At 63.0% G+C, this 26,710-nt stretch overlaps 3 non-coding genes across 3 annotated transcripts; all 3 read left to right on the top strand.

Annotated features, from left to right (window-relative positions):
* The first annotated feature begins 7,842 nt into the window (after positions 1-7,842).
* On the top strand, positions 7,843-7,961 carry LOC131871628 (5S ribosomal RNA). The gene has a single exon (XR_009369841.1). It is a non-coding gene; the product is annotated as a 5S ribosomal RNA (ribosomal RNA).
* Positions 7,962-15,765: 7,804 nt separating this feature from the next.
* LOC131871627 (5S ribosomal RNA) lies at positions 15,766-15,884 on the top strand. The gene has a single exon (XR_009369840.1). It is a non-coding gene; the product is annotated as a 5S ribosomal RNA (ribosomal RNA).
* A 7,804-nt stretch (positions 15,885-23,688) lies between these two features.
* Positions 23,689-23,807, top strand: LOC131871616 (5S ribosomal RNA). The gene has a single exon (XR_009369829.1). It is a non-coding gene; the product is annotated as a 5S ribosomal RNA (ribosomal RNA).
* The last annotated feature ends 2,903 nt before the right edge of the window (positions 23,808-26,710 follow it).

Below are 26,710 nucleotides of genomic sequence, written 5' to 3'. Positions count from 1 at the left end.
TTTTTAGTTTTTCGCCGGGCGTCGCAATGCTATTTGAATAAACCTTTTGCCCGTTTGCGTTCTCGTCGGGGCCGGGCCGGGCCGGGGTGCGCTGCCCGCACTACCGCGCGCGCGGGGGCGACACCGAGCGCGCACCCGAGGCGCCCCGAGCACACAGGCCACGGTGCAACCCGGGCGTTGTGCGCGCACCCCGGTGCGCCCGAGGTGCTGCGCGCGCACCCAGGTGAAATCGGTGTGCACCTCGGCCAGTGCGCGCTCGGTCGAGTCGCGCACGTTGGCCAAGGTGCACGGTGATGTTTCTTACTCTAAGGTTCCGCACCAGACGCCCGGGACAGGTGAGCGAAGCTGGGCGGGGCCGGGTGCGCGGCCGGGGCAGGTGCACGCAGCTGGAGAGAGCTTTGGAGCACACTTCGGAGCGCACCAATGATGCGCTCCATTCAAAAGTTTCCTGAAAAGGCAAAAAAAGTTGAGATTATAGAATTTCCCACTTGAGAGATTGTAAAAAAAAAAAATTTAAAATGAAGGAAACGCGGGTGCCAAGGTGTGCGCAGCCCAGCCAAGGTGTGCGCACCAAGGCGCCCACCCTGGCGAAGGTGCACGCAAGGTGCGCACCCGAGGCAAACCGGACAATTAACCCAACTTTCGACTTCGCGCGCACCTTGGAGCGCACTTCGGAGCGCTCCTTGGTGCGCACCAATCTTGGGCACCTCGGAGTGCACCATGGCGCCCACCAAGGTGCGCACCCGGGGCAAACCGAGCTCCGACTTCGTGCGCACCTTGGAGCGCACGAAAGGTGCGCACCATGGCGCCCACCAAGGTGCGCAGCCCAGCCAAGGCGTGCGCATCAAGGTGCGCACCCTGGCGAAGGTGCGCACCCGGGGCAAACCGAGCTCCGACTTCGTGCGCACCTTGGAGCGCACAAAAGGTGCGCAACCCAGCCAAGGTGTGCGCACCCCGGTCAAACCGAGCTCCGAATCGTGCGCACCAGAGGTGCACGCCATCGTGCGCACCTTGGAGCACACTTCGGAGCCCTCCTTGGTGCGCGCCGATGTTGCGCACCTCGGAGCGCACCCGGGGAAAACAATGCAATTAACCCGACTTTCGACTTCGTGGGCACCTCGGAGCGCTCTCGGGTTCGCACCTCGGAGCACACCGAGGTGCGCACCTTTGATGCGCTGCCTTCACCAATTTCCAGAAAAGGCAAGAAAACATTGAGAAGGTGTGCGCACCGAGGTGCCCACCCTGGCGAAGGTGCACGCGAGGTGCGCACCCGGGGCAAACCGGGCTCCGACTTCGTGCACGCCGCACCTTGGAGCACACTTCGGAGCGCTCCTTGGTGCGCACCAGGGCGCGCAACCCAGCCGAGGTGCCCACCCCGGCGAAGGTGCACGCGAGGTGCGCACCCGGGGCAAACCGGGCTCCGACTTCGTGCACGCCATGGTGCCCACCGCGGCGAAGGTGCACGCGAGGTGCGCACCCGGGGAAAACCGGGCTCCGACTTCGTGCACGCCGCACCTTGGAGCACACTTCGGAGCGCTCCTTGGTGCGCACCATGGTGCCCACCAGGGCGCGCAACCCCGCCGAAGGTGCACGCGAGGTGCGCACCCGGGGCAAACCGGGCTCCGACTTCGTGCACGCCGCACCTTGGAGCACACTTCGGAGCGCTCCTTGGTGCGCACCATGGTGCCCACCAGGGCGCGCAACCCCGCCGAAGGTGCACGCGAGGTGCGCACCCGGGGCAAACCGGGCTCCGACTTCGTGCACGCCATGGTGCGCACCGCGGCGAAGGTGCGCACCCGGGGCAAACCGGGCTCCGACTTCGTGCACGCCGCACCTTGGAGCACACTTCGGAGCGCTCCTTGGTGCGCACCAGGGCGCGCAACCCAGCCGAGGTGCCCACCCCGGCGAAGGTGCACGCGAGGTGCGTACCCGGGGCAAACCGGGCTCCGACTTCGTGCACGCCGCACCTTGGAGCACACTTCGGAGCGCTCCTTGGTGCGCACCATGGTGCCCACCAGGCCGCGCAACCCAGCCAAGGTGTGCGCACCAAGGTGCACGCGAGGTGCGCACCCGGGGCAAACCGGGGTCCGACTTCGTGCACGCCGCACCTTGGAGCACACATCGGGGCGCTCCCGGGTTCGCACCGGCGTTGCGCACCGTGGTGGGCACCTCGGAGCACACCAAGGTGGGCAGCGAGGTGCGCACCTTTGATGCGATGCCTTCACTAATTTCCATAAAAGGCAAAAAAAAAACGAGATTTTAAAATTTCCGTTTTGAAAGATAGTGAGAAAAAGGGAATGCTGGTGCCATCTTGAGCCCGCCCTGGTGCGCAGCCCAGCCAAGGTGTGCGCACCAAGGTGCCCACCCTGGCGAAGGTGCGCGCCCGGGCAATTAACCCAACTTCCAACTTCGCGCGCGCCAGGGTGGGAGCGCACCCAACAACCGGGCCTGGGAAGAGCCAATGCGAGAAACCCCACCAAACGCTCTGACAAAAAAAGAGGGGGCGCTCCAGTAACCCCGCTTCGGAGCGCACCCTGGGCAAACCCAGCCAAGGTGCCCACCCCGGCCAAGGTGCAGGCGAGGTGCGCACCCGGGGCAAACCGGGCTCCGACAACGTGCACGCCGCACCTTGGAGCACACTTCGTAGCGCTCCCGGGTGCGCACCTCAGAGCACACCAAGGTGGGCAGCGAGGTGCGCACCTTTGATGCGCTGCCTTCACTAATTTCCAGAAAAGGCAAAAAAAAAAGGAGATTTTAAAATTTCCGTTTTGAAAGATAGTGAAAAAAACGGAACGCGCGTGCCATCTTGAGCCCGCCCTGGTGCGCAGCCCAGGTAAGGTGCCCACCCTGGCAAAGGTGCGCACCCGGGCAATTAACCCTACTTCCGACTTCGTGCGCGCCAGGGTGGCAACCGGGCCTCGGAAGAGCCAATGCGAGAAACCCCACCAAACGCTCCGACAAAAAAAGAGGCGGCGCTCCAATAACCCCGCTTCGGAGCGCAGCCGGGGCAAACCCAGCCAAGGTGCCCACCCCGACGAAGGTGCACGCGAGGTGCGCACCCGGGGCAAACCGGGCTCCGACAACGTGCACGCAGCACCTTGGAGCACACTTCGAAGCACTCCCGGGTGCCCACCGGCGTTGCGCACCGTGGTGGGCAGCGAGGTGCGCACCTTTGATGCGCTGCCTTCACTAATTTCCAGAAAAAGGCAAAAAAAAATGAGATTTTAAAATTTCCGTTTTGAAAGATAGTGAAAAAAAAGGAACGCGGGTGCCATCTTGAGCCCGCCCTGGTGCGCAGCCCAGGCAAGGCATGCGCACCAAGGTGCCCACCCGAGGTGCACACCCGGGGCAAACCGGGCTCCGACTTCGTGCAGGCCGCACCTTGGAGCACACTTCGGAGCGCTCCTTGGTGCGCACCATGGTGCCCACCAGGGCGCGCAACCCAGCCAAGGTCTGCACACTAAGGTGCCCACCCCGGCGAAGGTGCACGCGAGGTGCGCACCCGGGGCAAACCGGGCTCCGACTTCGTGCACGCCATGGTGCCCACCGCGGCGAAGGTGCACGCGAGGTGCGCACCCGGGGCAAACCGGGCTCCGACTTCGTGCACGCCGCACCTTGGAGCACACTTCGGAGCGCTCCTTGGTGCGCACCATGGTGCCCACCAGGGCGCGCAACCCAGCCAAGGTGTGCGCACCAAGGTGCACGCGAGGTGCGCACCCGGGGCAAACCGGGGTCCGACTTCGTGCACGCCGCACCTTGGAGCACACATCGGAGCGCTCCCAGGTTCGCACCAACGTTGCGCACCTTTGATGCGCTGCCTTCACTAATTTCCAGAAAAGGCAAAAAAAAACGATATTTTAAAATTTCCGTTCTGAAAGATAGTGAAAAAAACGGAACGCGGGTGCCATCTTGAGCCCTTCCTGGTGCGCAGCCCAGGCAAGTTGTGCGCACCAAGGTGCCCACCCTGGCGGAGGTGCGCGCCCGGGGCAAACCGGGCTCCGACTTCGTGCACTGCATGGTGCCCACCAAGGCGCGCAACCCAGCCAAGGTGCCCACCGCAGCGAAGGTGCACGCGAGGTGCACACCCGGGGCAAACCGGGCTCCGACTTCGTGCACGCCGCACCTTGGAGCACACTTCAGAGCGCTCCTTGGTGCGCACCAGGGCGCGCAACCCAGCCGAGGTGCCCACCCCGGCGAAGGTGCACGCGAGGTGCGCACCCGGGGCAGAGGTGCCCACCCCGGCGAAGGTGCACGCGAGGTGCGCACCCGGGGGCAACCGGGCTCCGACTTCGTGCACGCCATGGTGACCCACCGCGGCGAAGGTGCGCACCCGGGGCAAACCGGGCTCCGACTTCGTGCACCAGCCGCACCTTGGAGCACACTTCGGAGCGCTCCTTGGTGCGCACCATGGTGCCCACCAGGCCAAGGTGTGCGCACCAAGGTGCACGCGAGGTGCGCACCCGGGGCAAACCGGGGTCCGACTTCGTGCACGCCGCACCTTGGAGCACACATCGGGGCGCTCCCGGGTTCGCACCGGCGTTGCGCACCGTGGTGGGCACCTCGGAGCACACCAAGGTGGGCAGCGAGGTGCGCACCTTTGATGCGATGCCTTCACTAATTTCCATAAAAGGCAAAAAAAAAACGAGATTTTAAAATTTCCGTTTTGAAAGATAGTGAGAAAAAGGGAATGCTGGTGCCATCTTGAGCCCGCCCTGGTGCGCAGCCCAGCCAAGGTTTGCGCACCAAGGTGCCCACCCTGGCGAAGGTGCGCGCCCGGGCAATTAACCCAACTTCCAACTTCGCGCGCGCCAGGGTGGGAGCGCACCCAACAACCGGGCCTGGGAAGAGCCAATGCGAGAAACCCCACCAAACTCTCTGACAAAAAAAGAGGGGGCGCTCCAGTAACCCCGCTTCGGAGCGCACCCTGGGCAAACCCAGCCAAGGTGCCCACCCCGGCCAAGGTGCAGGCGAGGTGCGCACCCGGGGCAAACCGGGCTCCGACAACGTGCACGCCGCACCTTGGAGCACACTTCGTAGCGCTCCCGGGTGCGCACCTCAGAGCACACCAAGGTGGGCAGCGAGGTGCGCACCTTTGATGCGCTGCCTTCACTAATTTCCAGAAAAGGCAAAAAAAAAAGGAGATTTTAAAATTTCCGTTTTGAAAGATAGTGAAAAAAACGGAACGCGCGTGCCATCTTGAGCCCGCCCTGGTGCGCAGCCCAGGTAAGGTGCCACCCTGGCAAAGGTGCGCACCCGGGCAATTAACCCTACTTCCGACTTCGTGCGCGCCAGGGTGGCAACCGGGCCTCGGAAGAGCCAATGCGAGAAACCCCACCAAACGCTCCGACAAAAAAAGAGGCGGCGCTCCAATAACCCCGCTTCGGAGCGCAGCCGGGGCAAACCAAGCCAAGGTGCCCACCCCGACGAAGGTGCACGCGAGGTGCGCACCCGGGGCAAACCGGGCTCCGACAACGTGCACGCAGCACCTTGGAGCACACTTCGAAGCACTCCCGGGTGCCCACCGGCGTTGCGCACCGTGGTGGGCAGCGAGGTGCGCACCTTTGATGCGCTGCCTTCACTAATTTCCAGAAAAAGGCAAAAAAAAATGAGATTTTAAAATTTCCGTTTTGAAAGATAGTGAAAAAAAAGGAACGCGGGTGCCATCTTGAGCCCGCCCTGGTGCGCAGCCCAGGCAAGGCATGCGCACCAAGGTGCCCACCCGAGGTGCACACCCGGGGCAAACCGGGCTCCGACTTCGTGCAGGCCGCACCTTGGAGCACACTTCGGAGCGCTCCTTGGTGCGCACCATGGTGCCCACCAGGGCGCACCCGAGGCAAACCGGGCTCCGACTTCGTGCACGCCGCACCTTGGAGCACACATCGGAGCGCTCCCAGGTTCGCACCAGCGTTGCGCACCTTTGATGCGCTGCCTTCACTAATTTCCAGAAAAGGCAAAAAAAAACGATATTTTAAAATTTCCGTTCTGAAAGATAGTGAAAAAAACGGAACGCGGGTGCCATCTTGAGCCCTTCCTGATGCGCAGCCCAGGCAAGTTGTGCGCACCAAGGTGCCCACCCTGGCGGAGGTGCGCGCCCGGGGCAAACCGGGCTCCGACTTCGTGCACTGCATGGTGCCCACCAAGGCGCGCAACCCAGCCAAGGTGCCCACCGCAGCGAAGGTGCACGCGAGGTGCGCACCCGAGGTGCACACCCGGGGCAAACCGGGCTCCGACTTCGTGCACGCCGCACCTTGGAGCACACTTCAGAGCGCTCCTTGGTACGCACCAGGGCGCGCAACCCAGCCAAGGTGCTCACCCCGGCGAAGGTGCACGCGAGGTGCGCACCCGGGGCAAACCGGGCTCGGACTTCGTGCACGCCGCACCTTGGAGCACACATCGGAGCGCTCCCGGGTTCGCACCAGCATTGCGCACCTTTGATGCGCTGCCTTCACTAATTTCCAGAAAAGGCAAAAAAAAGAAAAAAATGAGATTTTAAAATTTCCGTTTTGAAAGATAGTGAAAAAAACGGAACGCGGGTGCCATCTTGAGCCCGCCCTGGTGTGCAGCCCAGGCAAGTTGTGCGCACCAAGGCACCCACCCTGGCCAAGGTGGGTCACGGGGTGGGTCCTAGGGTGGGTAACGGGGTGGGTACTAAGGTGCGTGCCAAGGTGGGTCATAGGGTGGGTGCCAAGGTGGGCACCAGGGTGGGTGTGCACCAACCCTAGCCAGGGTAGGTCACGGGGTGGTTGTCGGGGTGGGCGTCAAGGAGCCAAGGTGGGTGGCAAGTAGCCAAGTTGCGTGCCAAGGTGGGTGTCGGGGTGGGTGCCAAGGATCCAAGGTGGGTGCCAAGGAACCAAGGTGGGTGTCTGGGTGGGTGCCGAGGTGGGAGCCAGGGTGGGTCCCAAGGTGAGTGCAAAGGTGGGTGCCAGGGTCAAGGTGAGTGCCAATGTGGGTTCCAAGGTGCCAGGGTCAGGGTGAGTGCCAATGTGGGTTCAAAGGTGCTAAGTTGGGTGCGAGGTTGGGTGCGAGGGTGGGTGGGTGCCAAGGTGTGCTAGGTGGAAGCCCGGGTGGGTCGGCATCCCATGGGTGTCGAGTTGGGTGCCTGATGGGTGCTTCTTGTCAAGTTTTAGTCGTCGGGACTCATTTCGAGCCTTAGAGGTCGTTTCTTGTCCGGTTGCCCTGTCTTCGACCTGGGAACCCAATTTTGGTCCTCGGGTCCCATTTTTTTTTGTCTCGCATCCCACTTTTGGCCTGTGGCCTTTTCGGGGTCGATTCTCGTTTTGGGCATCAGAGCATGTTTCTTCTCCTAAAACCCAATATTTGTTTATTAAGTCTCGGAACACATTTTTGTTCTCGTGGACCCATCATGGGTCTTGGAACGCATTTGTGGTCCTTGGGTCCCATTTTGCATCCCGAAACTTGTGTTTTGGTGCTTGATCCCTATTTTGGGTGCCCACCTTGCACCAAGTGCGCACCCGGGGCAAACCGAGCGCCTTGGTGCACCGGGGCAAGATCGAGCGTGCACCCGAGGCGCCCCGAACATGCACCAAGGTGCACTCGGCCCACATGTGAGCGCAGGTCGTTGCGCCCGAGGTGGTGTGTGGGCACCGCGTTGCAGACGGGACACTGCACGCACACGACGCCCCCTCCAGGTGCACGCACGTAGGCCGGGCCGGGTGCACACCCGACGCCCTAGCAAGGTGCGCGCACCCGGGCAGGGCTCACACTTGGCGAACGGGGCGCACTTCGCGAGGGAGGGTGTGCACCTCGACGGGGGTGGGTGGCCGGGGTGGATTCGCACGTGGGTCGCGGTTTGCTAAGTACACACTGCGACAAGCTCATAACGGGTGCGATCATACCAGCGTTAGTGCACCGGATCCCATCAGAACTCCGCAGTTAAGCGCGCTTGGGCCGGAGTAGTACTGGGATGGGTGACCTCCCGGGAAGTCCCGGTGTTGCACCCTTTTTTAGTTTTTCGCCGGGCGTCGCAATGCTATTTGAATAAACCTTTTGCCCGTTTGCGTTCTCGTCGGGGCCGGGCCGGGCCGGGGTGCGCTGCCCGCACTACCGCGCGCGCGGGGGCGACACCGAGCGCGCACCCGAGGCGCCCCGAGCACACAGGCCACGGTGCAACCCGGGCGTTGTGCGCGCACCCCGGTGCGCCCGAGGTGCTGCGCGCGCACCCAGGTGAAATCGGTGTGCACCTCGGCCAGTGCGCGCTCGGTCGAGTCGCGCACGTTGGCCAAGGTGCACGGTGATGTTTCTTACTCTAAGGTTCCGCACCAGACGCCCGGGACAGGTGAGCGAAGCTGGGCGGGGCCGGGTGCGCGGCCGGGGCAGGTGCACGCAGCTGGAGAGAGCTTTGGAGCACACTTCGGAGCGCACCAATGATGCGCTCCATTCAAAAGTTTCCTGAAAAGGCAAAAAAAGTTGAGATTATAGAATTTCCCACTTGAGAGATTGTAAAAAAAAAAAATTTAAAATGAAGGAAACGCGGGTGCCAAGGTGTGCGCAGCCCAGCCAAGGTGTGCGCACCAAGGCGCCCACCCTGGCGAAGGTGCACGCAAGGTGCGCACCCGAGGCAAACCGGACAATTAACCCAACTTTCGACTTCGCGCGCACCTTGGAGCGCACTTCGGAGCGCTCCTTGGTGCGCACCAATCTTGGGCACCTCGGAGTGCACCATGGCGCCCACCAAGGTGCGCACCCGGGGCAAACCGAGCTCCGACTTCGTGCGCACCTTGGAGCGCACGAAAGGTGCGCACCATGGCGCCCACCAAGGTGCGCAGCCCAGCCAAGGCGTGCGCATCAAGGTGCGCACCCTGGCGAAGGTGCGCACCCGGGGCAAACCGAGCTCCGACTTCGTGCGCACCTTGGAGCGCACAAAAGGTGCGCAACCCAGCCAAGGTGTGCGCACCCCGGTCAAACCGAGCTCCGAATCGTGCGCACCAGAGGTGCACGCCATCGTGCGCACCTTGGAGCACACTTCGGAGCCCTCCTTGGTGCGCGCCGATGTTGCGCACCTCGGAGCGCACCCGGGGAAAACAATGCAATTAACCCGACTTTCGACTTCGTGGGCACCTCGGAGCGCTCTCGGGTTCGCACCTCGGAGCACACCGAGGTGCGCACCTTTGATGCGCTGCCTTCACCAATTTCCAGAAAAGGCAAGAAAACATTGAGAAGGTGTGCGCACCGAGGTGCCCACCCTGGCGAAGGTGCACGCGAGGTGCGCACCCGGGGCAAACCGGGCTCCGACTTCGTGCACGCCGCACCTTGGAGCACACTTCGGAGCGCTCCTTGGTGCGCACCAGGGCGCGCAACCCAGCCGAGGTGCCCACCCCGGCGAAGGTGCACGCGAGGTGCGCACCCGGGGCAAACCGGGCTCCGACTTCGTGCACGCCATGGTGCCCACCGCGGCGAAGGTGCACGCGAGGTGCGCACCCGGGGCAAACCGGGCTCCGACTTCGTGCACGCCGCACCTTGGAGCACACTTCGGAGCGCTCCTTGGTGCGCACCATGGTGCCCACCAGGGCGCGCAACCCCGCCGAAGGTGCACGCGAGGTGCGCACCCGGGGCAAACCGGGCTCCGACTTCGTGCACGCCGCACCTTGGAGCACACTTCGGAGCGCTCCTTGGTGCGCACCATGGTGCCCACCAGGGCGCGCAACCCCGCCGAAGGTGCACGCGAGGTGCGCACCCGGGGCAAACCGGGCTCCGACTTCGTGCACGCCATGGTGCGCACCGCGGCGAAGGTGCGCACCCGGGGCAAACCGGGCTCCGACTTCGTGCACGCCGCACCTTGGAGCACACTTCGGAGCGCTCCTTGGTGCGCACCAGGGCGCGCAACCCAGCCGAGGTGCCCACCCCGGCGAAGGTGCACGCGAGGTGCGTACCCGGGGCAAACCGGGCTCCGACTTCGTGCACGCCGCACCTTGGAGCACACTTCGGAGCGCTCCTTGGTGCGCACCATGGTGCCCACCAGGCCGCGCAACCCAGCCAAGGTGTGCGCACCAAGGTGCACGCGAGGTGCGCACCCGGGGCAAACCGGGGTCCGACTTCGTGCACGCCGCACCTTGGAGCACACATCGGGGCGCTCCCGGGTTCGCACCGGCGTTGCGCACCGTGGTGGGCACCTCGGAGCACACCAAGGTGGGCAGCGAGGTGCGCACCTTTGATGCGATGCCTTCACTAATTTCCATAAAAGGCAAAAAAAAAACGAGATTTTAAAATTTCCGTTTTGAAAGATAGTGAGAAAAAGGGAATGCTGGTGCCATCTTGAGCCCGCCCTGGTGCGCAGCCCAGCCAAGGTGTGCGCACCAAGGTGCCCACCCTGGCGAAGGTGCGCGCCCGGGCAATTAACCCAACTTCCAACTTCGCGCGCGCCAGGGTGGGAGCGCACCCAACAACCGGGCCTGGGAAGAGCCAATGCGAGAAACCCCACCAAACGCTCTGACAAAAAAAGAGGGGGCGCTCCAGTAACCCCGCTTCGGAGCGCACCCTGGGCAAACCCAGCCAAGGTGCCCACCCCGGCCAAGGTGCAGGCGAGGTGCGCACCCGGGGCAAACCGGGCTCCGACAACGTGCACGCCGCACCTTGGAGCACACTTCGTAGCGCTCCCGGGTGCGCACCTCAGAGCACACCAAGGTGGGCAGCGAGGTGCGCACCTTTGATGCGCTGCCTTCACTAATTTCCAGAAAAGGCAAAAAAAAAAGGAGATTTTAAAATTTCCGTTTTGAAAGATAGTGAAAAAAACGGAACGCGCGTGCCATCTTGAGCCCGCCCTGGTGCGCAGCCCAGGTAAGGTGCCCACCCTGGCAAAGGTGCGCACCCGGGCAATTAACCCTACTTCCGACTTCGTGCGCGCCAGGGTGGCAACCGGGCCTCGGAAGAGCCAATGCGAGAAACCCCACCAAACGCTCCGACAAAAAAAGAGGCGGCGCTCCAATAACCCCGCTTCGGAGCGCAGCCGGGGCAAACCCAGCCAAGGTGCCCACCCCGACGAAGGTGCACGCGAGGTGCGCACCCGGGGCAAACCGGGCTCCGACAACGTGCACGCAGCACCTTGGAGCACACTTCGAAGCACTCCCGGGTGCCCACCGGCGTTGCGCACCGTGGTGGGCAGCGAGGTGCGCACCTTTGATGCGCTGCCTTCACTAATTTCCAGAAAAAGGCAAAAAAAAATGAGATTTTAAAATTTCCGTTTTGAAAGATAGTGAAAAAAAAGGAACGCGGGTGCCATCTTGAGCCCGCCCTGGTGCGCAGCCCAGGCAAGGCATGCGCACCAAGGTGCCCACCCGAGGTGCACACCCGGGGCAAACCGGGCTCCGACTTCGTGCAGGCCGCACCTTGGAGCACACTTCGGAGCGCTCCTTGGTGCGCACCATGGTGCCCACCAGGGCGCGCAACCCAGCCAAGGTCTGCACACTAAGGTGCCCACCCCGGCGAAGGTGCACGCGAGGTGCGCACCCGGGGCAAACCGGGCTCCGACTTCGTGCACGCCATGGTGCCCACCGCGGCGAAGGTGCACGCGAGGTGCGCACCCGGGGCAAACCGGGCTCCGACTTCGTGCACGCCGCACCTTGGAGCACACTTCGGAGCGCTCCTTGGTGCGCACCATGGTGCCCACCAGGGCGCGCAACCCAGCCAAGGTGTGCGCACCAAGGTGCACGCGAGGTGCGCACCCGGGGCAAACCGGGGTCCGACTTCGTGCACGCCGCACCTTGGAGCACACATCGGAGCGCTCCCAGGTTCGCACCAGCGTTGCGCACCTTTGATGCGCTGCCTTCACTAATTTCCAGAAAAGGCAAAAAAAAACGATATTTTAAAATTTCCGTTCTGAAAGATAGTGAAAAAAACGGAACGCGGGTGCCATCTTGAGCCCTTCCTGGTGCGCAGCCCAGGCAAGTTGTGCGCACCAAGGTGCCCACCCTGGCGGAGGTGCGCGCCCGGGGCAAACCGGGCTCCGACTTCGTGCACTGCATGGTGCCCACCAAGGCGCGCAACCCAGCCAAGGTGCCCACCGCAGCGAAGGTGCACGCGAGGTGCACACCCGGGGCAAACCGGGCTCCGACTTCGTGCACGCCGCACCTTGGAGCACACTTCAGAGCGCTCCTTGGTGCGCACCAGGGCGCGCAACCCAGCCGAGGTGCCCACCCCGGCGAAGGTGCACGCGAGGTGCGCACCCGGGGCAAACCGGGCTCCGACTTCGTGCACGCCATGGTGCCCACCGCGGCGAAGGTGCGCACCCGGGGCAAACCGGGCTCCGACTTCGTGCACGCCGCACCTTGGAGCACACTTCGGAGCGCTCCTTGGTGCGCACCATGGTGCCCACCAGGCCGCGCAACCCAGCCAAGGTGTGCGCACCAAGGTGCACGCGAGGTGCGCACCCGGGGCAAACCGGGGTCCGACTTCGTGCACGCCGCACCTTGGAGCACACATCGGGGCGCTCCCGGGTTCGCACCGGCGTTGCGCACCGTGGTGGGCACCTCGGAGCACACCAAGGTGGGCAGCGAGGTGCGCACCTTTGATGCGATGCCTTCACTAATTTCCATAAAAGGCAAAAAAAAAACGAGATTTTAAAATTTCCGTTTTGAAAGATAGTGAGAAAAAGGGAATGCTGGTGCCATCTTGAGCCCGCCCTGGTGCGCAGCCCAGCCAAGGTTTGCGCACCAAGGTGCCCACCCTGGCGAAGGTGCGCGCCCGGGCAATTAACCCAACTTCCAACTTCGCGCGCGCCAGGGTGGGAGCGCACCCAACAACCGGGCCTGGGAAGAGCCAATGCGAGAAACCCCACCAAACTCTCTGACAAAAAAAGAGGGGGCGCTCCAGTAACCCCGCTTCGGAGCGCACCCTGGGCAAACCCAGCCAAGGTGCCCACCCCGGCCAAGGTGCAGGCGAGGTGCGCACCCGGGGCAAACCGGGCTCCGACAACGTGCACGCCGCACCTTGGAGCACACTTCGTAGCGCTCCCGGGTGCGCACCTCAGAGCACACCAAGGTGGGCAGCGAGGTGCGCACCTTTGATGCGCTGCCTTCACTAATTTCCAGAAAAGGCAAAAAAAAAAGGAGATTTTAAAATTTCCGTTTTGAAAGATAGTGAAAAAAACGGAACGCGCGTGCCATCTTGAGCCCGCCCTGGTGCGCAGCCCAGGTAAGGTGCCACCCTGGCAAAGGTGCGCACCCGGGCAATTAACCCTACTTCCGACTTCGTGCGCGCCAGGGTGGCAACCGGGCCTCGGAAGAGCCAATGCGAGAAACCCCACCAAACGCTCCGACAAAAAAAGAGGCGGCGCTCCAATAACCCCGCTTCGGAGCGCAGCCGGGGCAAACCAAGCCAAGGTGCCCACCCCGACGAAGGTGCACGCGAGGTGCGCACCCGGGGCAAACCGGGCTCCGACAACGTGCACGCAGCACCTTGGAGCACACTTCGAAGCACTCCCGGGTGCCCACCGGCGTTGCGCACCGTGGTGGGCAGCGAGGTGCGCACCTTTGATGCGCTGCCTTCACTAATTTCCAGAAAAAGGCAAAAAAAAATGAGATTTTAAAATTTCCGTTTTGAAAGATAGTGAAAAAAAAGGAACGCGGGTGCCATCTTGAGCCCGCCCTGGTGCGCAGCCCAGGCAAGGCATGCGCACCAAGGTGCCCACCCGAGGTGCACACCCGGGGCAAACCGGGCTCCGACTTCGTGCAGGCCGCACCTTGGAGCACACTTCGGAGCGCTCCTTGGTGCGCACCATGGTGCCCACCAGGGCGCACCCGAGGCAAACCGGGCTCCGACTTCGTGCACGCCGCACCTTGGAGCACACATCGGAGCGCTCCCAGGTTCGCACCAGCGTTGCGCACCTTTGATGCGCTGCCTTCACTAATTTCCAGAAAAGGCAAAAAAAAACGATATTTTAAAATTTCCGTTCTGAAAGATAGTGAAAAAAACGGAACGCGGGTGCCATCTTGAGCCCTTCCTGATGCGCAGCCCAGGCAAGTTGTGCGCACCAAGGTGCCCACCCTGGCGGAGGTGCGCGCCCGGGGCAAACCGGGCTCCGACTTCGTGCACTGCATGGTGCCCACCAAGGCGCGCAACCCAGCCAAGGTGCCCACCGCAGCGAAGGTGCACGCGAGGTGCGCACCCGAGGTGCACACCCGGGGCAAACCGGGCTCCGACTTCGTGCACGCCGCACCTTGGAGCACACTTCAGAGCGCTCCTTGGTACGCACCAGGGCGCGCAACCCAGCCAAGGTGCTCACCCCGGCGAAGGTGCACGCGAGGTGCGCACCCGGGGCAAACCGGGCTCGGACTTCGTGCACGCCGCACCTTGGAGCACACATCGGAGCGCTCCCGGGTTCGCACCAGCATTGCGCACCTTTGATGCGCTGCCTTCACTAATTTCCAGAAAAGGCAAAAAAAAGAAAAAAATGAGATTTTAAAATTTCCGTTTTGAAAGATAGTGAAAAAAACGGAACGCGGGTGCCATCTTGAGCCCGCCCTGGTGTGCAGCCCAGGCAAGTTGTGCGCACCAAGGCACCCACCCTGGCCAAGGTGGGTCACGGGGTGGGTCCTAGGGTGGGTAACGGGGTGGGTACTAAGGTGCGTGCCAAGGTGGGTCATAGGGTGGGTGCCAAGGTGGGCACCAGGGTGGGTGTGCACCAACCCTAGCCAGGGTAGGTCACGGGGTGGTTGTCGGGGTGGGCGTCAAGGAGCCAAGGTGGGTGGCAAGTAGCCAAGTTGCGTGCCAAGGTGGGTGTCGGGGTGGGTGCCAAGGATCCAAGGTGGGTGCCAAGGAACCAAGGTGGGTGTCTGGGTGGGTGCCGAGGTGGGAGCCAGGGTGGGTCCCAAGGTGAGTGCAAAGGTGGGTGCCAGGGTCAAGGTGAGTGCCAATGTGGGTTCCAAGGTGCCAGGGTCAGGGTGAGTGCCAATGTGGGTTCAAAGGTGCTAAGTTGGGTGCGAGGTTGGGTGCGAGGGTGGGTGGGTGCCAAGGTGTGCTAGGTGGAAGCCCGGGTGGGTCGGCATCCCATGGGTGTCGAGTTGGGTGCCTGATGGGTGCTTCTTGTCAAGTTTTAGTCGTCGGGACTCATTTCGAGCCTTAGAGGTCGTTTCTTGTCCGGTTGCCCTGTCTTCGACCTGGGAACCCAATTTTGGTCCTCGGGTCCCATTTTTTTTTGTCTCGCATCCCACTTTTGGCCTGTGGCCTTTTCGGGGTCGATTCTCGTTTTGGGCATCAGAGCATGTTTCTTCTCCTAAAACCCAATATTTGTTTATTAAGTCTCGGAACACATTTTTGTTCTCGTGGACCCATCATGGGTCTTGGAACGCATTTGTGGTCCTTGGGTCCCATTTTGCATCCCGAAACTTGTGTTTTGGTGCTTGATCCCTATTTTGGGTGCCCACCTTGCACCAAGTGCGCACCCGGGGCAAACCGAGCGCCTTGGTGCACCGGGGCAAGATCGAGCGTGCACCCGAGGCGCCCCGAACATGCACCAAGGTGCACTCGGCCCACATGTGAGCGCAGGTCGTTGCGCCCGAGGTGGTGTGTGGGCACCGCGTTGCAGACGGGACACTGCACGCACACGACGCCCCCTCCAGGTGCACGCACGTAGGCCGGGCCGGGTGCACACCCGACGCCCTAGCAAGGTGCGCGCACCCGGGCAGGGCTCACACTTGGCGAACGGGGCGCACTTCGCGAGGGAGGGTGTGCACCTCGACGGGGGTGGGTGGCCGGGGTGGATTCGCACGTGGGTCGCGGTTTGCTAAGTACACACTGCGACAAGCTCATAACGGGTGCGATCATACCAGCGTTAGTGCACCGGATCCCATCAGAACTCCGCAGTTAAGCGCGCTTGGGCCGGAGTAGTACTGGGATGGGTGACCTCCCGGGAAGTCCCGGTGTTGCACCCTTTTTTAGTTTTTCGCCGGGCGTCGCAATGCTATTTGAATAAACCTTTTGCCCGTTTGCGTTCTCGTCGGGGCCGGGCCGGGCCGGGGTGCGCTGCCCGCACTACCGCGCGCGCGGGGGCGACACCGAGCGCGCACCCGAGGCGCCCCGAGCACACAGGCCACGGTGCAACCCGGGCGTTGTGCGCGCACCCCGGTGCGCCCGAGGTGCTGCGCGCGCACCCAGGTGAAATCGGTGTGCACCTCGGCCAGTGCGCGCTCGGTCGAGTCGCGCACGTTGGCCAAGGTGCACGGTGATGTTTCTTACTCTAAGGTTCCGCACCAGACGCCCGGGACAGGTGAGCGAAGCTGGGCGGGGCCGGGTGCGCGGCCGGGGCAGGTGCACGCAGCTGGAGAGAGCTTTGGAGCACACTTCGGAGCGCACCAATGATGCGCTCCATTCAAAAGTTTCCTGAAAAGGCAAAAAAAGTTGAGATTATAGAATTTCCCACTTGAGAGATTGTAAAAAAAAAAAATTTAAAATGAAGGAAACGCGGGTGCCAAGGTGTGCGCAGCCCAGCCAAGGTGTGCGCACCAAGGCGCCCACCCTGGCGAAGGTGCACGCAAGGTGCGCACCCGAGGCAAACCGGACAATTAACCCAACTTTCGACTTCGCGCGCACCTTGGAGCGCACTTCGGAGCGCTCCTTGGTGCGCACCAATCTTGGGCACCTCGGAGTGCACCATGGCGCCCACCAAGGTGCGCACCCGGGGCAAACCGAGCTCCGACTTCGTGCGCACCTTGGAGCGCACGAAAGGTGCGCACCATGGCGCCCACCAAGGTGCGCAGCCCAGCCAAGGCGTGCGCATCAAGGTGCGCACCCTGGCGAAGGTGCGCACCCGGGGCAAACCGAGCTCCGACTTCGTGCGCACCTTGGAGCGCACAAAAGGTGCGCAACCCAGCCAAGGTGTGCGCACCCCGGTCAAACCGAGCTCCGAATCGTGCGCACCAGAGGTGCACGCCATCGTGCGCACCTTGGAGCACACTTCGGAGCCCTCCTTGGTGCGCGCCGATGTTGCGCACCTCGGAGCGCACCCGGGGAAAACAATGCAATTAACCCGACTTTCGACTTCGTGGGCACCTCGGAGCGCTCTCGGGTTCGCACCTCGGAGCACACCGAGGTGCGCACCTTTGATGCGCTGCCTTCACCAATTTCCAGAAAAGGCAAGAAAACATTGAGAAGGTGTGCGCACCGAGGTGCCCACCCTGGCGAAGGTGCACGCGAGGTGCGCACCCGGGGCAAACCGGGCTCCGACTTCGTGCACGCCGCACCTTGGAGCACACTTCGGAGCGCTCCTTGGTGCGCACCAGGGCGCGCAACCCAGCCGAGGTGCCCACCCCGGCGAAGGTGCACGCGAGGTGCGCACCCGGGGCAAACCGGGCTCCGACTTCGTGCACGCCATGGTGCCCACCGCGGCGAAGGTGCACGCGAGGTGCGCACCCGGGGCAAACCGGGCTCCGACTTCGTGCACGCCGCACCTTGGAGCACACTTCGGAGCGCTCCTTGGTGCGCACCATGGTGCCCACCAGGGCGCGCAACCCCGCCGAAGGTGCACGCGAGGTGCGCACCCGGGGCAAACCGGGCTCCGACTTCGTGCACGCCGCACCTTGGAGCACACTTCGGAGCGCTCCTTGGTGCGCACCATGGTGCCCACCAGGGCGCGCAACCCCGCCGAAGGTGCACGCGAGGTGCGCACCCGGGGCAAACCGGGCTCCGACTTCGTGCACGCCATGGTGCGCACCGCGGCGAAGGTGCGCACCCGGGGCAAACCGGGCTCCGACTTCGTGCACGCCGCACCTTGGAGCACACTTCGGAGCGCTCCTTGGTGCGCACCAGGGCGCGCAACCCAGCCGAGGTGCCCACCCCGGCGAAGGTGCACGCGAGGTGCGTACCCGGGGCAAACCGGGCTCCGACTTCGTGCACGCCGCACCTTGGAGCACACTTCGGAGCGCTCCTTGGTGCGCACCATGGTGCCCACCAGGCCGCGCAACCCAGCCAAGGTGTGCGCACCAAGGTGCACGCGAGGTGCGCACCCGGGGCAAACCGGGGTCCGACTTCGTGCACGCCGCACCTTGGAGCACACATCGGGGCGCTCCCGGGTTCGCACCGGCGTTGCGCACCGTGGTGGGCACCTCGGAGCACACCAAGGTGGGCAGCGAGGTGCGCACCTTTGATGCGATGCCTTCACTAATTTCCATAAAAGGCAAAAAAAAAACGAGATTTTAAAATTTCCGTTTTGAAAGATAGTGAGAAAAAGGGAATGCTGGTGCCATCTTGAGCCCGCCCTGGTGCGCAGCCCAGCCAAGGTGTGCGCACCAAGGTGCCCACCCTGGCGAAGGTGCGCGCCCGGGCAATTAACCCAACTTCCAACTTCGCGCGCGCCAGGGTGGGAGCGCACCCAACAACCGGGCCTGGGAAGAGCCAATGCGAGAAACCCCACCAAACGCTCTGACAAAAAAAGAGGGGGCGCTCCAGTAACCCCGCTTCGGAGCGCACCCTGGGCAAACCCAGCCAAGGTGCCCACCCCGGCCAAGGTGCAGGCGAGGTGCGCACCCGGGGCAAACCGGGCTCCGACAACGTGCACGCCGCACCTTGGAGCACACTTCGTAGCGCTCCCGGGTGCGCACCTCAGAGCACACCAAGGTGGGCAGCGAGGTGCGCACCTTTGATGCGCTGCCTTCACTAATTTCCAGAAAAGGCAAAAAAAAAAGGAGATTTTAAAATTTCCGTTTTGAAAGATAGTGAAAAAAACGGAACGCGCGTGCCATCTTGAGCCCGCCCTGGTGCGCAGCCCAGGTAAGGTGCCCACCCTGGCAAAGGTGCGCACCCGGGCAATTAACCCTACTTCCGACTTCGTGCGCGCCAGGGTGGCAACCGGGCCTCGGAAGAGCCAATGCGAGAAACCCCACCAAACGCTCCGACAAAAAAAGAGGCGGCGCTCCAATAACCCCGCTTCGGAGCGCAGCCGGGGCAAACCCAGCCAAGGTGCCCACCCCGACGAAGGTGCACGCGAGGTGCGCACCCGGGGCAAACCGGGCTCCGACAACGTGCACGCAGCACCTTGGAGCACACTTCGAAGCACTCCCGGGTGCCCACCGGCGTTGCGCACCGTGGTGGGCAGCGAGGTGCGCACCTTTGATGCGCTGCCTTCACTAATTTCCAGAAAAAGGCAAAAAAAAATGAGATTTTAAAATTTCCGTTTTGAAAGATAGTGAAAAAAAAGGAACGCGGGTGCCATCTTGAGCCCGCCCTGGTGCGCAGCCCAGGCAAGGCATGCGCACCAAGGTGCCCACCCGAGGTGCACACCCGGGGCAAACCGGGCTCCGACTTCGTGCAGGCCGCACCTTGGAGCACACTTCGGAGCGCTCCTTGGTGCGCACCATGGTGCCCACCAGGGCGCGCAACCCAGCCAAGGTCTGCACACTAAGGTGCCCACCCCGGCGAAGGTGCACGCGAGGTGCGCACCCAGGGCAAACCGGGCTCCGACTTCGTGCACGCCATGGTGCCCACCGCGGCGAAGGTGCACGCGAGGTGCGCACCCGGGGCAAACCGGGCTCCGACTTCGTGCACGCCGCACCTTGGAGCACACTTCGGAGCGCTCCTTGGTGCGCACCATGGTGCCCACCAGGGCGCGCAACCCAGCCAAGGTGTGCGCACCAAGGTGCACGCGAGGTGCGCACCCGGGGCAAACCGGGGTCCGACTTCGTGCACGCCGCACCTTGGAGCACACATCGGAGCGCTCCCAGGTTCGCACCAGCGTTGCGCACCTTTGATGCGCTGCCTTCACTAATTTCCAGAAAAGGCAAAAAAAAACGATATTTTAAAATTTCCGTTCTGAAAGATAGTGAAAAAAACGGAACGCGGGTGCCATCTTGAGCCCTTCCTGGTGCGCAGCCCAGGCAAGTTGTGCGCACCAAGGTGCCCACCCTGGCGGAGGTGCGCGCCCGGGGCAAACCGGGCTCCGACTTCGTGCACTGCATGGTGCCCACCAAGGCGCGCAACCCAGCCAAGGTGCCCACCGCAGCGAAGGTGCACGCGAGGTGCACACCCGGGGCAAACCGGGCTCCGACTTCGTGCACGCCGCACCTTGGAGCACACTTCAGAGCGCTCCTTGGTGCGCACCAGGGCGCGCAACCCAGCCGAGGTGCCCACCCCGGCGAAGGTGCACGCGAGGTGCGCACCCGGGGCAAACCGGGCTCCGACTTCGTGCACGCCATGGTGCCCACCGCGGCGAAGGTGCGCACCCGGGGCAAACCGGGCTCCGACTTCGTGCACGCCGCACCTTGGAGCACACTTCGGAGCGCTCCTTGGTGCGCACCATGGTGCCCACCAGGCCGCGCAACCCAGCCAAGGTGTGCGCACCAAGGTGCACGCGAGGTGCGCACCCGGGGCAAACCGGGGTCCGACTTCGTGCACGCCGCACCTTGGAGCACACATCGGGGCGCTCCCGGGTTCGCACCGGCGTTGCGCACCGTGGTGGGCACCTCGGAGCACACCAAGGTGGGCAGCGAGGTGCGCACCTTTGATGCGATGCCTTCACTAATTTCCATAAAAGGCAAAAAAAAAACGAGATTTTAAAATTTCCGTTTTGAAAGATAGTGAGAAAAAGGGAATGCTGGTGCCATCTTGAGCCCGCCCTGGTGCGCAGCCCAGCCAAGGTTTGCGCACCAAGGTGCCCACCCTGGCGAAGGTGCGCGCCCGGGCAATTAACCCAACTTCCAACTTCGCGCGCGCCAGGGTGGGAGCGCACCCAACAACCGGGCCTGGGAAGAGCCAATGCGAGAAACCCCACCAAACTCTCTGACAAAAAAAGAGGGGGCGCTCCAGTAACCCCGCTTCGGAGCGCACCCTGGGCAAACCCAGCCAAGGTGCCCACCCCGGCCAAGGTGCAGGCGAGGTGCGCACCCGGGGCAAACCGGGCTCCGACAACGTGCACGCCGCACCTTGGAGCACACTTCGTAGCGCTCCCGGGTGCGCACCTCAGAGCACACCAAGGTGGGCAGCGAGGTGCGCACCTTTGATGCGCTGCCTTCACTAATTTCCAGAAAAGGCAAAAAAAAAAGGAGATTTTAAAATTTCCGTTTTGAAAGATAGTGAAAAAAACGGAACGCGCGTGCCATCTTGAGCCCGCCCTGGTGCGCAGCCCAGGTAAGGTGCCACCCTGGCAAAGGTGCGCACCCGGGCAATTAACCCTACTTCCGACTTCGTGCGCGCCAGGGTGGCAACCGGGCCTCGGAAGAGCCAATGCGAGAAACCCCACCAAACGCTCCGACAAAAAAAGAGGCGGCGCTCCAATAACCCCGCTTCGGAGCGCAGCCGGGGCAAACCAAGCCAAGGTGCCCACCCCGACGAAGGTGCACGCGAGGTGCGCACCCGGGGCAAACCGGGCTCCGACAACGTGCACGCAGCACCTTGGAGCACACTTCGAAGCACTCCCGGGTGCCCACCGGCGTTGCGCACCGTGGTGGGCAGCGAGGTGCGCACCTTTGATGCGCTGCCTTCACTAATTTCCAGAAAAAGGCAAAAAAAAATGAGATTTTAAAATTTCCGTTTTGAAAGATAGTGAAAAAAAAGGAACGCGGGTGCCATCTTGAGCCCGCCCTGGTGCGCAGCCCAGGCAAGGCATGCGCACCAAGGTGCCCACCCGAGGTGCACACCCGGGGCAAACCGGGCTCCGACTTCGTGCAGGCCGCACCTTGGAGCACACTTCGGAGCGCTCCTTGGTGCGCACCATGGTGCCCACCAGGGCGCACCCGAGGCAAACCGGGCTCCGACTTCGTGCACGCCGCACCTTGGAGCACACATCGGAGCGCTCCCAGGTTCGCACCAGCGTTGCGCACCTTTGATGCGCTGCCTTCACTAATTTCCAGAAAAGGCAAAAAAAAACGATATTTTAAAATTTCCGTTCTGAAAGATAGTGAAAAAAACGGAACGCGGGTGCCATCTTGAGCCCTTCCTGATGCGCAGCCCAGGCAAGTTGTGCGCACCAAGGTGCCCACCCTGGCGGAGGTGCGCGCCCGGGGCAAACCGGGCTCCGACTTCGTGCACTGCATGGTGCCCACCAAGGCGCGCAACCCAGCCAAGGTGCCCACCGCAGCGAAGGTGCACGCGAGGTGCGCACCCGAGGTGCACACCCGGGGCAAACCGGGCTCCGACTTCGTGCACGCCGCACCTTGGAGCACACTTCAGAGCGCTCCTTGGTACGCACCAGGGCGCGCAACCCAGCCAAGGTGCTCACCCCGGCGAAGGTGCACGCGAGGTGCGCACCCGGGGCAAACCGGGCTCGGACTTCGTGCACGCCGCACCTTGGAGCACACATCGGAGCGCTCCCGGGTTCGCACCAGCATTGCGCACCTTTGATGCGCTGCCTTCACTAATTTCCAGAAAAGGCAAAAAAAAGAAAAAAATGAGATTTTAAAATTTCCGTTTTGAAAGATAGTGAAAAAAACGGAACGCGGGTGCCATCTTGAGCCCGCCCTGGTGTGCAGCCCAGGCAAGTTGTGCGCACCAAGGCACCCACCCTGGCCAAGGTGGGTCACGGGGTGGGTCCTAGGGTGGGTAACGGGGTGGGTACTAAGGTGCGTGCCAAGGTGGGTCATAGGGTGGGTGCCAAGGTGGGCACCAGGGTGGGTGTGCACCAACCCTAGCCAGGGTAGGTCACGGGGTGGTTGTCGGGGTGGGCGTCAAGGAGCCAAGGTGGGTGGCAAGTAGCCAAGTTGCGTGCCAAGGTGGGTGTCGGGGTGGGTGCCAAGGATCCAAGGTGGGTGCCAAGGAACCAAGGTGGGTGTCTGGGTGGGTGCCGAGGTGGGAGCCAGGGTGGGTCCCAAGGTGAGTGCAAAGGTGGGTGCCAGGGTCAAGGTGAGTGCCAATGTGGGTTCCAAGGTGCCAGGGTCAGGGTGAGTGCCAATGTGGGTTCAAAGGTGCTAAGTTGGGTGCGAGGTTGGGTGCGAGGGTGGGTGGGTGCCAAGGTGTGCTAGGTGGAAGCCCGGGTGGGTCGGCATCCCATGGGTGTCGAGTTGGGTGCCTGATGGGTGCTTCTTGTCAAGTTTTAGTCGTCGGGACTCATTTCGAGCCTTAGAGGTCGTTTCTTGTCCGGTTGCCCTGTCTTCGACCTGGGAACCCAATTTTGGTCCTCGGGTCCCATTTTTTTTTGTCTCGCATCCCACTTTTGGCCTGTGGCCTTTTCGGGGTCGATTCTCGTTTTGGGCATCAGAGCATGTTTCTTCTCCTAAAACCCAATATTTGTTTATTAAGTCTCGGAACACATTTTTGTTCTCGTGGACCCATCATGGGTCTTGGAACGCATTTGTGGTCCTTGGGTCCCATTTTGCATCCCGAAACTTGTGTTTTGGTGCTTGATCCCTATTTTGGGTGCCCACCTTGCACCAAGTGCGCACCCGGGGCAAACCGAGCGCCTTGGTGCACCGGGGCAAGATCGAGCGTGCACCCGAGGCGCCCCGAACATGCACCAAGGTGCACTCGGCCCACATGTGAGCGCAGGTCGTTGCGCCCGAGGTGGTGTGTGGGCACCGCGTTGCAGACGGGACACTGCACGCACACGACGCCCCCTCCAGGTGCACGCACGTAGGCCGGGCCGGGTGCACACCCGACGCCCTAGCAAGGTGCGCGCACCCGGGCAGGGCTCACACTTGGCGAACGGGGCGCACTTCGCGAGGGAGGGTGTGCACCTCGACGGGGGTGGGTGGCCGGGGTGGATTCGCACGTGGGTCGCGGTTTGCTAAGTACACACTGCGACAAGCTCATAACGGGTGCGATCATACCAGCGTTAGTGCACCGGATCCCATCAGAACTCCGCAGTTAAGCGCGCTTGGGCCGGAGTAGTACTGGGATGGGTGACCTCCCGGGAAGTCCCGGTGTTGCACCCTTTTTTAGTTTTTCGCCGGGCGTCGCAATGCTATTTGAATAAACCTTTTGCCCGTTTGCGTTCTCGTCGGGGCCGGGCCGGGCCGGGGTGCGCTGCCCGCACTACCGCGCGCGCGGGGGCGACACCGAGCGCGCACCCGAGGCGCCCCGAGCACACAGGCCACGGTGCAACCCGGGCGTTGTGCGCGCACCCCGGTGCGCCCGAGGTGCTGCGCGCGCACCCAGGTGAAATCGGTGTGCACCTCGGCCAGTGCGCGCTCGGTCGAGTCGCGCACGTTGGCCAAGGTGCACGGTGATGTTTCTTACTCTAAGGTTCCGCACCAGACGCCCGGGACAGGTGAGCGAAGCTGGGCGGGGCCGGGTGCGCGGCCGGGGCAGGTGCACGCAGCTGGAGAGAGCTTTGGAGCACACTTCGGAGCGCACCAATGATGCGCTCCATTCAAAAGTTTCCTGAAAAGGCAAAAAAAGTTGAGATTATAGAATTTCCCACTTGAGAGATTGTAAAAAAAAAAAATTTAAAATGAAGGAAACGCGGGTGCCAAGGTGTGCGCAGCCCAGCCAAGGTGTGCGCACCAAGGCGCCCACCCTGGCGAAGGTGCACGCAAGGTGCGCACCCGAGGCAAACCGGACAATTAACCCAACTTTCGACTTCGCGCGCACCTTGGAGCGCACTTCGGAGCGCTCCTTGGTGCGCACCAATCTTGGGCACCTCGGAGTGCACCATGGCGCCCACCAAGGTGCGCACCCGGGGCAAACCGAGCTCCGACTTCGTGCGCACCTTGGAGCGCACGAAAGGTGCGCACCATGGCGCCCACCAAGGTGCGCAGCCCAGCCAAGGCGTGCGCATCAAGGTGCGCACCCTGGCGAAGGTGCGCACCCGGGGCAAACCGAGCTCCGACTTCGTGCGCACCTTGGAGCGCACAAAAGGTGCGCAACCCAGCCAAGGTGTGCGCACCCCGGTCAAACCGAGCTCCGAATCGTGCGCACCAGAGGTGCACGCCATCGTGCGCACCTTGGAGCACACTTCGGAGCCCTCCTTGGTGCGCGCCGATGTTGCGCACCTCGGAGCGCACCCGGGGAAAACAATGCAATTAACCCGACTTTCGACTTCGTGGGCACCTCGGAGCGCTCTCGGGTTCGCACCTCGGAGCACACCGAGGTGCGCACCTTTGATGCGCTGCCTTCACCAATTTCCAGAAAAGGCAAGAAAACATTGAGAAGGTGTGCGCACCGAGGTGCCCACCCTGGCGAAGGTGCACGCGAGGTGCGCACCCGGGGCAAACCGGGCTCCGACTTCGTGCACGCCGCACCTTGGAGCACACTTCGGAGCGCTCCTTGGTGCGCACCAGGGCGCGCAACCCAGCCGAGGTGCCCACCCCGGCGAAGGTGCACGCGAGGTGCGCACCCGGGGCAAACCGGGCTCCGACTTCGTGCACGCCATGGTGCCCACCGCGGCGAAGGTGCACGCGAGGTGCGCACCCGGGGCAAACCGGGCTCCGACTTCGTGCACGCCGCACCTTGGAGCACACTTCGGAGCGCTCCTTGGTGCGCACCATGGTGCCCACCAGGGCGCGCAACCCCGCCGAAGGTGCACGCGAGGTGCGCACCCGGGGCAAACCGGGCTCCGACTTCGTGCACGCCGCACCTTGGAGCACACTTCGGAGCGCTCCTTGGTGCGCACCATGGTGCCCACCAGGGCGCGCAACCCCGCCGAAGGTGCACGCGAGGTGCGCACCCGGGGCAAACCGGGCTCCGACTTCGTGCACGCCATGGTGCGCACCGCGGCGAAGGTGCGCACCCGGGGCAAACCGGGCTCCGACTTCGTGCACGCCGCACCTTGGAGCACACTTCGGAGCGCTCCTTGGTGCGCACCAGGGCGCGCAACCCAGCCGAGGTGCCCACCCCGGCGAAGGTGCACGCGAGGTGCGTACCCGGGGCAAACCGGGCTCCGACTTCGTGCACGCCGCACCTTGGAGCACACTTCGGAGCGCTCCTTGGTGCGCACCATGGTGCCCACCAGGCCGCGCAACCCAGCCAAGGTGTGCGCACCAAGGTGCACGCGAGGTGCGCACCCGGGGCAAACCGGGGTCCGACTTCGTGCACGCCGCACCTTGGAGCACACATCGGGGCGCTCCCGGGTTCGCACCGGCGTTGCGCACCGTGGTGGGCACCTCGGAGCACACCAAGGTGGGCAGCGAGGTGCGCACCTTTGATGCGATGCCTTCACTAATTTCCATAAAAGGCAAAAAAAAAACGAGATTTTAAAATTTCCGTTTTGAAAGATAGTGAGAAAAAGGGAATGCTGGTGCCATCTTGAGCCCGCCCTGGTGCGCAGCCCAGCCAAGGTGTGCGCACCAAGGTGCCCACCCTGGCGAAGGTGCGCGCCCGGGCAATTAACCCAACTTCCAACTTCGCGCGCGCCAGGGTGGGAGCGCACCCAACAACCGGGCCTGGGAAGAGCCAATGCGAGAAACCCCACCAAACGCTCTGACAAAAAAAGAGGGGGCGCTCCAGTAACCCCGCTTCGGAGCGCACCCTGGGCAAACCCAGCCAAGGTGCCCACCCCGGCCAAGGTGCAGGCGAGGTGCGCACCCGGGGCAAACCGGGCTCCGACAACGTGCACGCCGCACCTTGGAGCACACTTCGTAGCGCTCCCGGGTGCGCACCTCAGAGCACACCAAGGTGGGCAGCGAGGTGCGCACCTTTGATGCGCTGCCTTCACTAATTTCCAGAAAAGGCAAAAAAAAAAGGAGATTTTAAAATTTCCGTTTTGAAAGATAGTGAAAAAAACGGAACGCGCGTGCCATCTTGAGCCCGCCCTGGTGCGCAGCCCAGGTAAGGTGCCCACCCTGGCAAAGGTGCGCACCCGGGCAATTAACCCTACTTCCGACTTCGTGCGCGCCAG

This window comes from Cryptomeria japonica, unplaced genomic scaffold (assembly GCF_030272615.1).
Source record: "Cryptomeria japonica unplaced genomic scaffold, Sugi_1.0 HiC_scaffold_431, whole genome shotgun sequence".
Lineage (NCBI taxonomy): Eukaryota > Viridiplantae > Streptophyta > Pinopsida > Cupressales > Cupressaceae > Cryptomeria > Cryptomeria japonica.
The sequence above is the reverse complement of the archived record's forward strand: the minus strand, read 5'-3'. Positions and strand labels throughout refer to the sequence as shown.